Here is a 16,790-nt window from a genome sequence, read left to right on the forward strand (position 1 = left end):
GTAACTGCATGGTCAAATAAGCGTTGGTGATAGTTTGCTCTACAAATAATCAATACAAATAATGTCCTTTCCACAAGAGTGAAATGGCACATTTTTCACCATAAGAAAGTTATAGTTGGAGGGCAGGAGCATATGAGAGATTATGCTTCACACTTTGAAACACACGGTAACAGGACCTCTATGCCCTAGGAATGGATGCACCCCATGACAGCTGTTTCTGACAGTCAGTGGCCAAAACAAACTGCATTTAGGTGCTTTCTACCTAGTGACTACCACTGCATTTTATTGTTCAGGATAACTTACTAGTTCTTCACTTGGTGGATAGGAGAAGAATATACACCCTGACGATTGGCATTTCATTACAGTTGGGTGGTACAATCATTTTTGGCTTCACAACTAGGTTTCCGACGCCCTTGAAAGCTTGGGCCTCACAAGGCTTACATGTGGATTCCTCGCAGTTGCTGTTAAGCTGCAGCAAAATTTCATGAACGCATCTGCAATGGTATCATAGGCAGAATTGAAAAAGGAGAGGGGCCCTGGTAACATCCATATGTAAACATTACAGAGAAGTGAAAAATGGAAAGCTTTAAAGAAATCGGTATTGCCTGTGAAGTGAGAGGAGACAACTGCAGTGCAAAAAGTATGCTCTAAATTAAATAGCCATCGGAGTCCCATACCAGAAAGCACAACGATGGCTGGGTGAGAGCAATTCATCAAGGGTGATGGTGTTAATCTGACCATCACCTAGCATGAAGCTACGGAGGATGCTGAAGAAAGTCACTGGGAAAGTCTATGCCTTTAGGAGAGTTATTTTACAACATACAAACAAAATGGCATGAGAGCAGCAACGTCCTCTACTAAACAGAATATAACATTAGCAGTTTGAGGTCGGGAACATTAGGAAAGGTGTCTACAGTACAACACTGAGCAGTCCAGTTATTACCATGGAGAAATGAACAACAGGTGTATTAAATCTACTCCATCAAAGTTCAAACTTAAAAGCTTGTAGCTGCCATTCTACCCACCACACAAATATAGTGGAGCTAAATAATAGATTGGAGGGCTGGAGGCTTGGCTCCAGTTGTGAAATCCATCTAGTTAATGAGGTGCTAACTTTCGATTTCCACAAAGTATTGAATTTCTGTGTGCTGCACGGTTTTACAAATTGTTCGATTTAACATAGTTACTATCTTTCTTTCACCAACACTGTCAACTGCTAGGCATTATATGATAAAAATAGAATTCCTCTGCCTATGTTAATATGTACCCTCTTCATAAGGTTCCTTGTTTATTAAAATTCCAGTCAATATTAAAAGACTTTTTTCCAGTTGTCAAAACATAATTCAAATACCATCATCGCTTACCGAATTTTTTTCCAAAGTTAAATGTACTGGCAAAGAAACAAATAGTGAGGAACAGGGCTCTATAACTATTGTCTATTAGGCAAAGAAAATTGCCCCATCACCTGTTCAAAACAGAAATTACCAAAACAAGAACAATGAATAATATGCACTGTTAAAAAGTGCAGACGTACTCCTGAACATCATCGACACTAACGCACGTCAGACGTACAGGTTCCATGCTGAATGTGATCGGGACACTCCTGCCGAGAAGCCGCAGTGGATTGCTGAAGCCTCTTTGTCTCCTGACACCGGACCTGCTTCCTACCTCGCCGGACCCGCTACGCGGGTCCCGCAGCGTGGTATTCTTTAAAGGGCTGCTGACTTTGGGACTGTTCTTTGGACCGGCAGGGTTGCGAGCGAAGCAGGGACTCCGTGGACCAGGAGCCCCTGCGTGCCCCATTACCATCAGCTGGGCTGCTCTCCCTGCCGGCCGCGCCCCCGCCCACAGAGTTTAAACAGGCGGGATCTCCCGCGTTCAAACGGGACACTCCTGCCGAGAAGCCGCAGTGGATTGCTGAAGCCTCTTTGTCTCCTGACACCGGACCTGCTTCCTACCTCGCCGGACCCGCTACGCGGGTCCCGCAGCGTGGTATTCTTTAAAGGGCTGCTGACTTTGGGACTGTTCTTTGGACCGGCAGGGTTGCGAGCGAAGCAGGGACTCCGTGGACCAGGAGCCCCTGCGTGCCCCATTACCATCAGCTGGGCTGCTCTCCCTGCCGGCCGCGACCCCGCCCATAACGTGAACTAGTACTTTAAGTCCTTAGCACGCCAGCTGCGCGGGAGCGTCCCGGGAGAAGCCCGGGACAAGGGCGGGGCCGTCCTAGGCCGGAGTAGGCTGGGCTGGGCCCACCCTCTTGGTTGTGCTATTAGGCGCTAAATTTTGGCATCTGTCATAGTGTCCTATACACCTCACCACACCTTAGACGCCATGCCATCCCCGATTAGGGAAAGCACCCCTAGGAAACAGGGTGGGTCAAAAACCTTAGATAATTATTTTCCCCGGGCTGTGGGAGACGGGGATAAAGAGGGCACCTTAAACCGGCTGAGGGTTGAACGGAGACGTTCAATAGATAACTTGAAAAACAGACCCTTGTGTGATGATCGTACCACGCCTAATGCAGAATTGCCCCCAATAGATGATGTTCCCATCCTGTTGAGAGAGGGTAGTAAAACTCCGGTAACTTCCCCAACGAGCTCTATCCCTGCGAGCAGTACATGCTCCAACAAGGTGACTATTGATTTAATTTCCCAACGTTCCCCGATTTTGCAACCTAGGAAAGCCAAACCGAAGTTTGTAGCTGCACATGCAGCCTTTGGGCCCCCATCAAAACGTAGGAGAAAGGCGAAGGGGCCACAGGGGAAACATAGACCTAAACCCCTTATTTTTGAGTTTGGGAAGTCATCTAAGCCCATTTTATCACCTGTGTCAGTAGTGGAGGCGTCACAGATAAAACCTGCTGCACAGACTAGTGCGCCCACCGGTGTGTTGGGAAACACAGCAAATAATATTGTTAATGTCCCCCTTTCTGTTGTCCCGTTGGGAAACTTGGAATTTCTACTGAGGTCACTATTGCTACCCATCAGTGAAAGCATAAAAAAGGTGGAAATTAGATTAACCATCCTTGAGGCCACACTAAATAGCCTAAAACTTCAAGCTACATCGCAAGGAAGGGTATCAGAGCCCACCGCCATATCAATAGCCCCAGGCAAACAACTGCCAGAAAAAGGAACGAACCCTGTACCAACGCAGACAGTAATGGTGGCCGCACCCCTATATCCCCAGAGTAACAACTCGACCCGAATGGAGATATCCAACCCTAATGGGCCTACCCCCCCCAGTAAAACCCACCACACAATCACAGCCTTTAGATAGAGCTGTGTTAATGCCCCTAAAGAAGCCTCCCCCTAAGCCACGTAGACCTAATTTACCCCCAGAGTCAAATGACTTTACTGTAGTGATGGCGGGTGTTCCCCCGTTAGAAGAAGGTGAAACAGAGGATTTTTGTATCTTAAAAAGCAGGGTAATTAAATGGCTCAATTTGAACAGACCCTTACCAGAGTACTTAAATAACGAAATTATTATGGTCAGAAGGGTCCCTTGGGTGGGGAGAAGCCGCAAATCTATAAAAGGGGACTGCATATTGGTCAGCTGTAGGGATGCGAGAACTGTTTCTTATATATGCCAGGGAAAGAACAGATCGCTAGAGTCAACCATCCAAACCCTGCATGTGTCCTTTTTCTTTCCTCCCACCAATGTACCTGCACATGTGACCCGGCCATATAGCAACTGGGAAAGAGTGGGTCAGAGGGGTGTCCATCACGAGTTCAACCCTAGACCATTATTTAGCCGCCCAGAGTTACCCTTCCACACGTCAAATCGGTTTCATTGCCTGGATTGCCTTGAGGGGGTAGATTGACAAATAAATGAGGGCACACGGGGACTAGGGGGTAGAGGGGCTCTGTATGATGATCAGGAGAAGCACAGTTCCGAGGCAGAGCAAATTTCACCAAGCTCTGCCCGGATACAGTGGCCTGATGAATGTAGGCCTATAGATACTGCCTGTATAGGCGGGGTACTGGGGTTGGAAAAGGAAAAACAAGGGTGCGACCCAGTAGGAGGGCTATTGGGAGGAGGGGCACAAGGGGGTGAGGCTTTAAGAATAATCTCATGGAACATAGCATGCCTTGCCGGGAAATTCAATAACATGGAGTGGCTTGATTATATTAGAAAATTTCATGTGATCTGCCTGCAGGAAACCTGGGCCCAGGAGAATAACTACCATTTGCAAGGGTACAGGTGTTTCTTTGTACCGGCTCAAAAATCAAGATCAGGGAGAGCAATGGGAGGATTAATTATATATATAGACCTGTGCCTCCCGGGAAGTCATACCTGTCTGGATTGGAACTCCCACAGGATTCAGGCAGTGATGTTCTCTGGGAAAGGCCTCAGATTTGTTGCAGTTAACATCTACAACGATGAGACATTAGGATCTAATGTCTCTTTGGCTGAGGAAATAGATAACAGGTTGGGCCAGGCTATTTCAAATCAAAAAAAGGGGCAGCCATATGGGCTGGTGGTCATGGGAGACTACAACTGCCACCTGTGCCCGGTTTTGGTCCACACAAATATTGATTGGTCACGATGCCCCAGGGAGAAGGGCCCGCATTTTTCTCACACACTGTTGGGCTCTGCCCTTAGAATGCTACGGCTTAAGTATGACCTAGAACATACTATTAATATGATAGGGACGCAGTTGGATGGTACACTCCCTCCCACATTCAAGGGACGAGGATGTTCTTCTTTTATAGATTACATTCTGGTCTCAAGGTCCCTAATTAATAAGATTATCAGTGTAGGGATCGAATGGAGTGGCTTCAGTGACCATAATCCTCTTGTCCTGGATCTGTCGTACAGGGTGGGCCCAAGTACTAGAGTCCAAAGTACATTCTCTGAAAGAGCAATAGACCAGGGCAGGAGATTAAAATGGGCAAAAATAGATGGGGAAAAGTTCTACAAGGGCCTGGTGGACGCAGGGAAACTCGCTATTAATGATTGTCTGGATACTGAGGTCCAAGGGTCAAGGATATTAGAAGCCTTTGATCAGATTGCTAAACTGGTCGACGGTCTATTAAAGACCAGTGCGCCTCTGAAGAACCACGGAAATCCGCGATGGTTCGACAATGACTGTTCTAAAGCTTTGAGGGAGCTGAAAAACTGCCTCAAAATTAAGCCAAGGGTTCCCCAAACAGTTAAGAAGTGTAGGGACACTTACAAAAAGGAGATCAAACGGAGGAAACTTGCTTTGCAGGCGGAAGCATGGGCAGATTTACGGGAAGCAGGGGAAAGAAAGGATTTAGCAGGGTTTTGGAAAATAATTAATAACCCAACGTTTCAGGAAAAAGATGCCCCGGATATAGGGGCTAATGTTCTCCCAGAGCAGTGGGTTACCCACTTTAGGAGCCTGTATAATCATGAGTCTGGCTCTAGTGAAGAGCCGTTGGCCATTTCAACTGAGGCTCCATTAGTAGAATTTTCCATTAGGGAGATCACTGTAGGGATGGAGGGCCTGACCAGAAATAAAGCCCCGGGGCCTGACGGAATCCCCCCAGACTTGTTCCTGAGCAATATCGAACTTTGGGCCCCTCTAATGACAAGGGTTATTAATACTGCCATTACCTGTGGCCTGCCCCCGTCTTGGTCCACGGCGGTAATTGTGCCGATTTTTAAAAAGGGCAGTAGGGATGACCCGAAGTGTTACCTCCCGATTTCCCTGATCGATGTGTCGGCAAAACTTTTGGGAAGGGCAATTCTTAATAGACTGTCCGAGTGGACCGAGGAAAATAACATCTTCTCGGACACTCAATACGGATTTAGGACAGGGAGGTCGACTAGCGACCAGTGCCTGAACCTCTATATGCTGACTGCCAAGTATACCATGGCTAGTGACGAATCCGTCTACATGGGTTTCATGGATCTGGCAGCAGCATTTGATCACGTCAACAGGGAAAAATTGTGGGGTATGATGCTTAGTATGGGGATAGAGAGGGGTTTAATTAATATATTGAGAGAATTGCACAGCGACACCACTGCAAAGGTTCGCTTTAACAGGGAGGGGGGACTGACTACCTCCTTTCCCTGCATGAGTGGAGTCCGGCAAGGTTGCATTCTTGCCCCCTTTTTGTTTTCCCTTTACATTAATAATTTGGAGCAGTTTTTGTTAGGTCTAAAGGCAGATTGCCCAAAGGTTGGGTCGCGTCATATTCCTGTTCTGCTTTACGCAGATGACGCGGTCCTGATCGCACGCACACCAAGGAGCCTTCAAATCTTGATAGACGGATTTGTCAGGTTCATGGGCGCCCTGGACCTTTTTGTTAATCTAAGCAAATCATATGTGCTTCTGGCGGGAAAAAAAAAGAAAACCTCCTCTACATTCACATACACAATAAGGAGTCATATTGTGGAAAAGGTTAAAACGTTCCCCTATCTTGGTGTAACATTCGATGGTGCCCTGAGGTTCGATACCCTGGTCGAGGAACGACGTGGTAAAATGATTGCTTCTAACGGGGCAATTGCTGGCTATGGCAGGAGGCTAGGAAGATGGTCCCCGGAACAGGTGATAAACCTGTACAGCTCTATATCATGCTCCAAGGTAATCTATGGGGCAGAAGTATGGGGCTTTGTTAATACCACTAGTATCCAACGAGAGGAAAATAAATATCTGAAATCGCTCTTAAGGGTACCACAAAGTACTGCTGGTATGATTGCCCACAGGGAGTTAGGCAGACCCTACATAGAAGATCTGATAAAATTGAGGCCCATTATTGCTTGGCTAAAAATCTGGGTTAATCCCGATGCGACACTAAGCAGAGAAATTTTATTGGACTGTCTTGAGAGGGACAAGTGTATGCGCATCCCCTGGCTCTTTTATGTGAAGAATACCTTGGAGGAGCTAGGTTTTGGGAATTTGTTTACGCACCCCACAACTATTGTAGCCCAGAACAAACTGCAGGTAGGGAGAATTTTTCTAGAGCGGAAAAACCTACGCAGAGATGAGGCTGAAGGGTGTAAAAAGACAGTAAGGGCCCATTTCCTGGTGAAGAGCAGGGAAGGTATGGAGCCTTACTTGTACCTCATGTATAATGCACAGGACAGGTTCTTGATGTGCCGTTTCAGACTGAACCTACTCCCATTTATGTTGGCATCACCAGCGGGTTTTGCTACGTCAATTGAAGAGAAGGGGTCCTGCGGCTGCGACAATAGGTCTCCGCAGGACTACCTTCACTTTGTTTTACTCTGCCCTTTTTATTCAATGCCCAGACGTAGATACCTTGTAAACCTCCTGAAAAAAGCTAATTTGGTCCACGCTAGGGAGGCATTAGTATTTTTACAGACAGCTGCGGATCCGTTAACACTGTGTAGCATTTTGAATTTTATCAAGGTATCTCTCCGCTTAAGGCTCACCAGAGGAGAAGATTGAATTGTTTTTACTGTAACTTTTAATAGTGCCAATAATGGATATCTGGTTGTATTATGGTGTATATTTTTTGTACAAAGAATCATGAAATGTTTAATGACTTTTTACTATGTATATTTGAGTGTGCTTTTATGGTGTTTTTTTAATCACCGAATAAAGATTCTTGAATTGAATTGAATTGAATGTGATCGGTGTAAGGTACCAAGCAGAATGCAGCCCGTCTTCGGGAGATATGTAGACTGTGACCGGCATATAATGGTACAAAGCAGAATGCAGCCCATCTACGGGTGCTATGTAGAATGTGACCTGCATAAGGTACCAAGCAGAATGCAGCCCATCTACGGGTGCTATGCGGAATGCGACCTGTGTAGGGGTGCAAACTGTGTTACGGTGCCATGCAGAATGCAAAGGGCCTGGGAGAAATTTAAATTCCGCTGGCATAACATGTGTAATTTTGGGAAATCTAGGTTAGGCTTATTACGTGAACTTCTAGAAACTATGCCATTAAGACATTTTGTGTAATTATGCACCGTTTGTGGTAAAATTTACTTTGAATGGAGCAATTCACAGTAATCTGCAGGAAAGAATTACAGGGAATGCACATAAACAACACAACGTGAGGGTTGCTGTTCACTGTTTTCTGTTTAAATGCATCCTCACACTTAAAATGTACGCGAAGGTGCATTTTGCACTAAAATACAGTGTGTATTGACTAATTTGCATTTCAAATTATTATGCGTTATTACTGTTATGTTAGTCTTATTACACGTGATAGCACGAGACTGTGACTCGTGTCTATCTCGTGTTGGTAAGTTGCTATGTTGATGCATGCATCATTTGAATTAGGGGGTTGTTGGAAAGTTAGAATGATGCGGGCATTATGATTTGTACTGGACTTGAAACAAGATGTGTATCTCAATAAATCCTAGCAACAAATGCCATCCTGTTTCCTGGTATCTTTCCACACTGGTGACGATTAGGAGACGAATCTACAATTCTATGAATATAGATTATATTTTGATTATTATCATTACCTTACTTTTATGTATCTTATTTTTTTTGGTTTTTTTTTTTACAGAGAGGGAGATGTGTTATGTTAGTGTTATTACATGTGATAGCACAAGACTGTGACTCATGTCTATCTCGTGTTGGTAAGTTGCTATGTTGATGCATGCATCATTTGAATTAGGGGTTGTTGGAAGGTTAGAATGATGCGGGCATTATGATTTGTACTGGACTTGAAACAAGACGTGTATCTCAATAAATCCTCGCAACAAAGGCCATCCTGTTTCCTGGTATCTTTCCACAATCAAGTGTGTCAGCCATGCAGAATGACATTTGCATGGGTGCAAAGGAAAAAGGGATGTGCCCTGTCAATCAGCAGGGGTAAATTAGAGGTCAAAAACAGGCTTTGTCTTACGGTATGATTGAAACTGCGCTCAACATTCAAGCCTCTCTCAACCCTGGCTGGGACTGGCTGCCCAGCTTCCTCCATGTAGCAGTGGAGGTCACAGTCGCAGCACCAGACTCATGTGCTCTTCTCCTAGCATAGCAACATCACAAAATAAAATGATGGACAGAGTGTTGAAACTTTTCACTCACCCCAGTCATAGATCTGGATTTAATCCATTTTTATTTTGCTTGCCACGTCACCCAAGTTTGGACCCAGCCCTATGCAAATCAGTCTTGCCCTGCTCCCCACGGGAACAGTCCAGCCCAACCTCCCAAAGCCATGTCCTCCCTGATGGGTCCTAATTGAGGTGGTGTAGTGGGCAAAAAAAATATGGAGTAGATCTGTTGACTGGGGGTAAATGTTTGCATTGCTCAGCATCCAGTCCATCATCGGTTCATTTTGTACTTCAACTAGAATAGGCCTGGAAAAACTGCTATTCTGGTCTCAAACTATGAACAGTCACCAGACTGTGAAAGGAGTTGCTACTGCCCGCTATGTCGCACTGGAAACCTGGCAGTTGTGAGCTAAGCCTTCACCAGTAGTCTGCCAGGTGCAGCGCTGCCAAGTACCATGCATCAGGCGTTAGACTAATGCAGTTCAGTGTGGTGATCCGCATCACTGCACTAAATGCAAAGTCACACATTTATAGCGCCTCCTCAGCTGTCTGGATTGCTCTTTACCATTGTGTGAGCAGAGTGAGCAGGGTAGTAGCAGTGCATGGCCTGTTATTCTTGTAACAGGCTTGGGGGCTGGCTTTGCTGAGCTCCTTCTGGCGTAGGCTACAATGTAAATGAGAAAAAACAAGGACCCCCTGAACAATGGATAGTTCAATTCCTAGGACAGGGACTTAAATGGTAGTGACAAAAACTCCTAGGCAATGTCAATAAAGCAAACAATGTACACAGTATCTATGACATTAAGAAGACCAAGGAAGCAACCCAATGTATGGCAAGGATGCTTGTTTCCGGTCCAGGGAGGACCTGGCCTGGCAGTTCGGTCTGGACTGTTCCCATGGGGCACAGGGTCAAGACTGATTTGCATATAACTTGGTCCAAACTGGGGTGGTGTAGTGGGCAAAAGAACTATGGATTTAACCCAGATCTTTTGACTGGGGAGAATGTTTGCTTTGTCAGCATTCCGTCCATCATGTGTTGCTGTAACACTTTACGCCCTAAGTGGGATGGGTATGCCCAGACGTGGGACCCCTTACTCACTGTGCCACTGGATTCAAGCTAGCCTGGCTGAAGAAGAGTGACATACCCTGAAACTGGTCCCAGGATGCTTGTTTCTGGTCCAGGGAGGAACTGGCCTGGCAGTTCGGTCTGGACTGTTCCCATGGGGCACAGGGTCAAGACTGATTTGCATATGGCTGGGTCCAAACTGGGGTGGCGTAGTGGGCAAAAGAATGATGGATTTAATCCAGAACTTTTGACTGGGGGGAGAATGTTTCCATTTAAGCATCTTCTATCATTTGTTTGCTGTAACATCTCTTTCAACCTAGTGCTCTCCGCTGTACCCATTTACAACCGCTGGGTACTGGTAGGGTGAGAGGGCAGGGGGCGAGACGCACAGAAAAGCGAGAGGCAAAGGTAGGAAGGAGTCCACAGGGACATGGATGAGATTAGAGGAGAGGTGGAAGGAGGCAGCGAAAGAGATGTAAAGTGAGAGAAAGGGAGGAGTACAAAAGAAAGTAGGAAGTTCAATGGAGGAAGGCAGCTCGTTTCATTTATGGGGCCAAAAGAAGTGACCACATCACTCCCATGTTATCCACCCTCCGCTGGCTTCCCATCGAGGCTAGAGCTATCTACAAGACTGCTTGCATCACCCAAAAAGCCTTGCACTCCTCCTCTCCGCGCTACCTGGCGAATAAACTGAAACTCTCTGGAGGCTCTAGACCATCAAGAAATGCGGAAAATCTACTGCTGGAACCTCCCACTTTCAAGAAGGAAAGATCGATGGCCCAATCCTTTTCAGGCAGTGCAGTGAGAGTCTGGAACTCACTTCCGCCTCAGCTCCGGACCACCACCTCCTCCCAGGCCTTCAAAACTGACCTCAAAGTTCTCCTCCTTCAAGGACACTTCCAAATGTAATCCATGCCCTCTCTTTTATCTGTAGGAAGCCCTTTTAATTATTGAAAAATCTACTTTGCATGACTTTGGAAGTGTCCTCCCAATGTGTTCTTGTGGTTTGAGAGTTTGCCATTTATTGCAGTATTATCCTACCTGTGTTTGGGACTCATGTGTAACATGCACCCGTCACTTTCTCTTTTAACACACTGTTTTCTACCTCTTAAATTTGTTTGTTTTGATACCTGCACAAGTGCCACCAGTGCCTACGTAACGTTTGATCTTGTGCTTGAGTGTCCTCCTATATTACTGTATTTTACCTCTGTTTATTTTGTACGCTTTTGTAACCTGCACACGTCACTTTTTCCTCCTGTAATGCACCGTTTGCTACCTCTTGTATTTTGTTGGCTCACGATTGTCACTTTTGTAATGCAGTTTGTTACCTCTTGTATTTTGTTGGCTCACGATTGTCACTTTTGTAATGCACCGTTTGCCACCTCTTGTATTTTGTTGGCTCACGATTGTCATTTTTGCGTCATTTAATGTAACGTTTGCTTTTGTATTTTGCTCACTTGTAATGTTCTCATGTATCAGTTCTGTTCCTATTGTGAAGCGCTCTGACACCTTCGGGTAAAGTCCGCGCTATATAAAAACGCATAAATAAATAAATAAAAGGAGAGTGAGACGAGAAATGATATAGGGTGAGAAGGAAACAAAAATGTCAGAAAAGTGTGACATTTCTGAAAATAATGTTTCTACACAGAGACCTGTCGAGCGAGCAGTCAACGTAGCAGGAGGATGTAAATGAAACCAACGAATGTAGCATAACCAACGGAATAACCTTCTTCATTACCTGCTAGAAATGCCATATGTGCGTAAAACAGTTGCCACAGAGTACACTAGTACCGGGCCCCGTAGCGCCCTTGTTCCGCACCGCCCCCGTGCCCTATTATCCAAAATAACGGGCGCCAGCGCCATCATCTGGCCCAGCCCACAGACCCAGAGACAAGCTGTCACTTGTCTGACATTTATTTTGACTAAAGCCCAGCACGCTCCAAACTGGGAAGCAACCTCCGACCGTGGGAGGGTCTGACGAAGGCACGCAGGATCTACAGCCAATAAGCACACCGGACTTCTGTACAGCACACTATGATTGGCTAGGGTGCAATCAATGCGCCAATCTAGCACTACCCCTTTCAGACGACGGCCGAAATATGTTAAACCGTGGGATTGGTTGTCATGCAACCCGGAAGTGTTAACAATTATTTACAAATGGCATCTGTTCAAAGATCAACGATGGACGCTGGACATTAAGCAGTAGTCACAAACGGTCCGTGTAAGTAGCGGACAGGTGGTCAACTTAAATGGAAAGATGGTCTGGGATGTGATGTGCTTAATTCCATAATTTGGCGACTTTGCCCCTAGGGCTTCTTGTCTTTGTCTATTCCCGTGGAGGGTTCTTTCCCTCGTCATTGTTTTTCCTGACTCTTATGGAGTTTCTGCTCATTATATTACTAGGCACGCCGGGGAAGTGTTTTGCCCTGAATCCAGGGTGGCCGATCTTTCCGCTAGCCCAGAACCTGGTTTGTTGAGCATTACATTGGGCTGCTCCAGCCATTATGCCTTGACCTTTACTGCTTAAACTGTAACTTACCTGGGACAGCTCTAAATGTCTTGCATATTTTGTAGTGTGTGCAACCTGTGACTGATTTGAGGGAGTGCCGCGCCCTGTAGTGCCTGGCGTCGCAACTCCCTCTGCCCCACCAGATGTGAGGGAACGCCCAATGGATCCTGGCAGGCCACACTACATTCGCCTTATCTTAAATCCTCCTTCTGGCCGGGCACCCTCGTCCCCTCCTTAACATTGTAATTAGACCCTCTGCTTCCTCTTCCTTAAGCTGCTGAAATGTCTAAGTGAGTACTCAAGAGCATTTTCTTAATGGTTCAGACATTACTTATTGAGTGTTCTGTGTTTTCACGGAGTTCAGTCTAATTTAAGGCTCATTGATATTTCGTGGGCTCGGTGTTGTCTTGCTTAGAACTAATACTCATTGATACTATTCACAGATGAAAGTGCGTAAAGTCAACAAAGTTTTAACGCAAAATGATGATGCTTTGATAATTTACTGATGTTTCATTGTGGGAGAAGTAATGTCCCATTCAGGGCTCACCGTCATGTCATTCAGGGTTTCAGGGATGCCTCACTGGGGACTCTAATTCCTTATTTCTGGTTGGGTTATGTAGCATTTTAAAAATACTGCGGTGCCTACTTTAGGAATCAGTAATGTTTCTGAGGCTTATTGTTGACTCATTGAACATTTTTAAGAATCTCAATGATAGCTCTTTTCTTTCTGGTACATCTGCACATAGATCACTGCTGAGGGGTGATTGGCTATTTCGAGATATTACGTGAACTCCTTACCACATCTGGTCTCTGCAGACATTAACTGTGCCACCCTCCCACAACCTTCAGCCCTCCCCCTCTCCTCTACCTGTGGCTGAATGCACCAGTGCAGCCTTGATGGGGAGAAAGGACGCGCAGGAGGTGTGAGGCAGTAGAGGAGAACGTGTGCACGCCTAGTTAAGCGAAAATTATAATAAGCCAAGCAAGTCTTTCGCTGAACCTGACCAATCCGTTTAGGGACTAGAAGTGTATCTACAGGGTAGGTGAGGAAACAGGGATTTGTTAGCCGATAAACCATCATCTAAACATAAAAGCTTGGTTCCGAGGGGAATCAATTACATCTTTCAGATGTCCACTTTGTGAGGGTGCAAGCTTCTTTTAGATTTTGCAGGGAGTTCAAGTTTGCAGTGAAAGCATACTGTCACTCAATTAAGTACAGTGACTTATACTTACCTATATATATACTTGCCATTGTCGTGTTTCACTCATCAATAGTTTTGCTACATCATGTACCAGATTAGTTAATACTTGTGTTATGTTTAAAGCCTCCTATCAATAAAGTGTCAATATGTCTCCAACCCCAAGTCTACATCATCAAGCAAAGAAACATAATGGAATGCCTATTGTGGCAGACCTGCATTGGTTAAACATTAGTGTTCGACTCCTTTTAAAACCTTTAAATCGCGTAGACTAAATTTGAACTTTTGTAACAATTTTCTTTAGCAAAATGTACTCTACAATGCACGGCATTGCTTGCCATTTTGCAAAGTTTTCTTGAGTTGTGGGGAGGGATGTGGGGTTGACCCAACCCCAACTATCAGGACAGACTGGTGTTCACTCTTTCTGTGCAATATGGGAACAGGTGACTACACGTTGCCACTTTTAACATTTCACAGCCGGCACTGATGCCAACAAGAATGTGAAAAGTTTATATAACTAAGGCAGGAAACACAAATAAAAAAAGAAATACTCCCAAATGGGCCAATCAAGCCTGGTCTGGTGCTTCATCTTACCAATGGAACGCCTGTCCACTCAATTTGTTTAAGCTTTACCCTGATTGAATGCATCAACCTGCCCCTGTGTTTGTTTTATCTTCTGCTTCCTCTCGAACAACTTCTCTCTTCTCCTTTGTCACTTTGTCCATCCAAACTTCCCCCCTCCTCTTTCGTCCATGAAATCCATCATATATCCTTGAACCTGTTTAGAGTCTACTGTCTCCTCTAAACTTGTAACTCTACATCACCACCTTCTCTATTTTAACATAATTGCTGAATGTTTTATGTTGTCTATTGCTCTGTAAGAACGCAATAAAGAAAATAAAAATCTTTTTTATGAATAAAAAAAATCTAGATATCTGTTTGCATTTATGTAGAGCAATCTTAGTTGGGCTGCAGAAAGTGTTCTATGTCAATAGCTGTTGGGGGATGAGTCAGGATTTTGTACCTTTTATGGGGCCATTTCATATTTGCATTACGTAAAAGGAGATTACGGCCTCACTCATTAAACTTTAATCTTGGAAAAATCATACCTTACTCAGTCTTTGGGGTGCCTTTCTTTAGGTAATAAGCAGCACTTCTTCACAGACAAACGGTGTGTGCACCAGGCCCTGAGGGATTTGCCTATAATGATGCGATTTTTGTTTAAGTACTGGAGCCATGCTTCCTGTCCATTGATACATGGAGCAATGGTCTGATTTTTGCTCACTTTTTCAAGCTTATTTTTTATTCGTTAAGCACAAGCGGAACATTCAGATTCACAAAACTTCGCCATCAGTCAGTCTTGCAACTTTATCCTCTGCTGAGAGAACCATGTTAACAATATTCCAAACTTCATTATAAGAAAATTCAGAAAAAAAGTCAACTGAGCCCACACGGTGAAAGAGAGCATGCAGAGGAATACAGTCAACATGTAGGTAGAAAAAAGAAAAGAAGGAACAAGAACCCCATCACACATGCCTTCCCTGCCCACATTCATTAACCCAGACTCCAAACCTCGGCAAGCGCCCCTCACAGTGCAGAACATCAAGAGCAATCCCTGTTAATTGCAAGGTTCCAAAGTAAAAAAAACCAACACAATACTGGTTCCCACTTGTGTAGATAAGTATCTCCTCCCCAATGTTCCAACTTCAACTTGCCAGGGAATCTCACTGATGCCGTCACCCCCTTTGGTACCAGCGAATGAGGGTCTTCCATGAGTGCTATCTTCCTTGAGAGGGACACATAATAAGATCAGGAAAGAACACAAATTTGTCTTCGATCAGCTTCACTATGTTCTGCTCTGCTTCATTCATTGAGTCTTTTCCCTCTCGTCAATGAATTTCAAGGGCACCATCACTGAACCGCTGCCTGTTGTGGAGCCTTTACTCTTTTCAGAAGAGATTCACAGAGTGTTCTTCCCTAGTCAAAATTCCATCTCATCTCGAAACCCCAGTAGTCCCTTGGGCACATCATTGATATCCTCAGTTGGTGTTCCATCTAGGCAATGTCAGGACATGCGTGTTCTGTGACTACAGGACACCCTCCTACTTTGCACTCCTTTTTACTTTTCAAACATGGTAACTCCAATTGTGTAAGTATCAAATCATACTGTTTATTTAAACATTCTTTTGTAGCGAGTGTTCATTTGAGAATTGTATTTCATTCATACACATTTACATGTTCATCTTGTCATCCCAATGCATTTCAAGCATAATGCTCTTCTTCAGGGGATTTGTTTAATCTGAAATTATAATACACGAAATAAGTACCTGAGATAATTTTACCCAACAGTTCTAAATTATCCAATCTTCACATTATACATGATTTATCGTACTGAATACTGTGCTTTCTCTGTACCTTATAACCCCTGCTGAACTAATCGTTTATATCGTCACTCATGTAACCTAGTGCTTTTAGCCCTTATATATCTGTGCCACAGCTTGTTTTAGTGATCGGAACTCCACCCAGTTGCCCTTGTTTGTATCAAAATTACTCACAAGCCTTCATTTCCAAAGTCGTTCGCACTCTGTAAATTAATAAACAATCCGGTGTAAGGTTCAATTCACCTTGTCTTAATACAGATGCATAGCGCACTTGTAGGTATTATGTTTCAAAGCACTCCTCTTACCCGGTGCGTGTTGCTGCCTCTCTCCCCTCGCTACTCTGGCGTGCGTCGCTCTGGCCCTGTTTCCCTGTACACCTCTATGACCTTGTTCCGATCACGTGACCGCAATAGCGGTCGTGTATACCTTCCCTAATGTTTCGCTCTGGTGTTGTCCTAATGTAGCAACAGCAACTGGTGTATATGTTAATTGCTAAAAGACTATTACATTTATACAGGAAACGACATTATCAAAATTACACAGTTCAAATATAATGTGCGTTATTTATCTTTTAAAGGATCCCTATACATATCAAAAAATCATTGTATCCAAAAAGAATAACATTTGTTTATAAAAAGCAATTCAGATCTAATCTTTCATTAAGCCCCTTTGGCTGTGTGGTACATAAA

General features: G+C 44.6%; 1 protein-coding gene across 13 annotated transcripts in view; it reads left to right on the forward strand.

Annotated features, from left to right (window-relative positions):
* DEPDC5 (DEP domain containing 5, GATOR1 subcomplex subunit) overlaps positions 1-16,790 on the forward strand; it is a 578,923-nt gene that overhangs the window by 52,624 nt on the left and 509,509 nt on the right. For 6 of the 13 annotated variants that reach the window (XM_078667735.1, XM_078667738.1, XM_078667739.1 and 3 more), the window contains exon 1: positions 12,113-12,233. The exons of 4 other annotated variants lie outside the window; for them this stretch is intronic. The gene's annotated coding sequence lies outside the window, so the exon portion shown is untranslated. Of the gene's footprint in view, positions 1-12,112; positions 12,234-16,790 lie in introns of those variants that run through there. 3 more of the 13 variants (XM_078667741.1, XM_078667745.1, XM_078667743.1) reach the window with 2 other exon arrangements.

The sequence above is a fragment of the Lissotriton helveticus genome, chromosome 11 (genome assembly GCF_964261635.1).
Source record: "Lissotriton helveticus chromosome 11, aLisHel1.1, whole genome shotgun sequence".
NCBI lineage: Eukaryota > Metazoa > Chordata > Amphibia > Caudata > Salamandridae > Lissotriton > Lissotriton helveticus.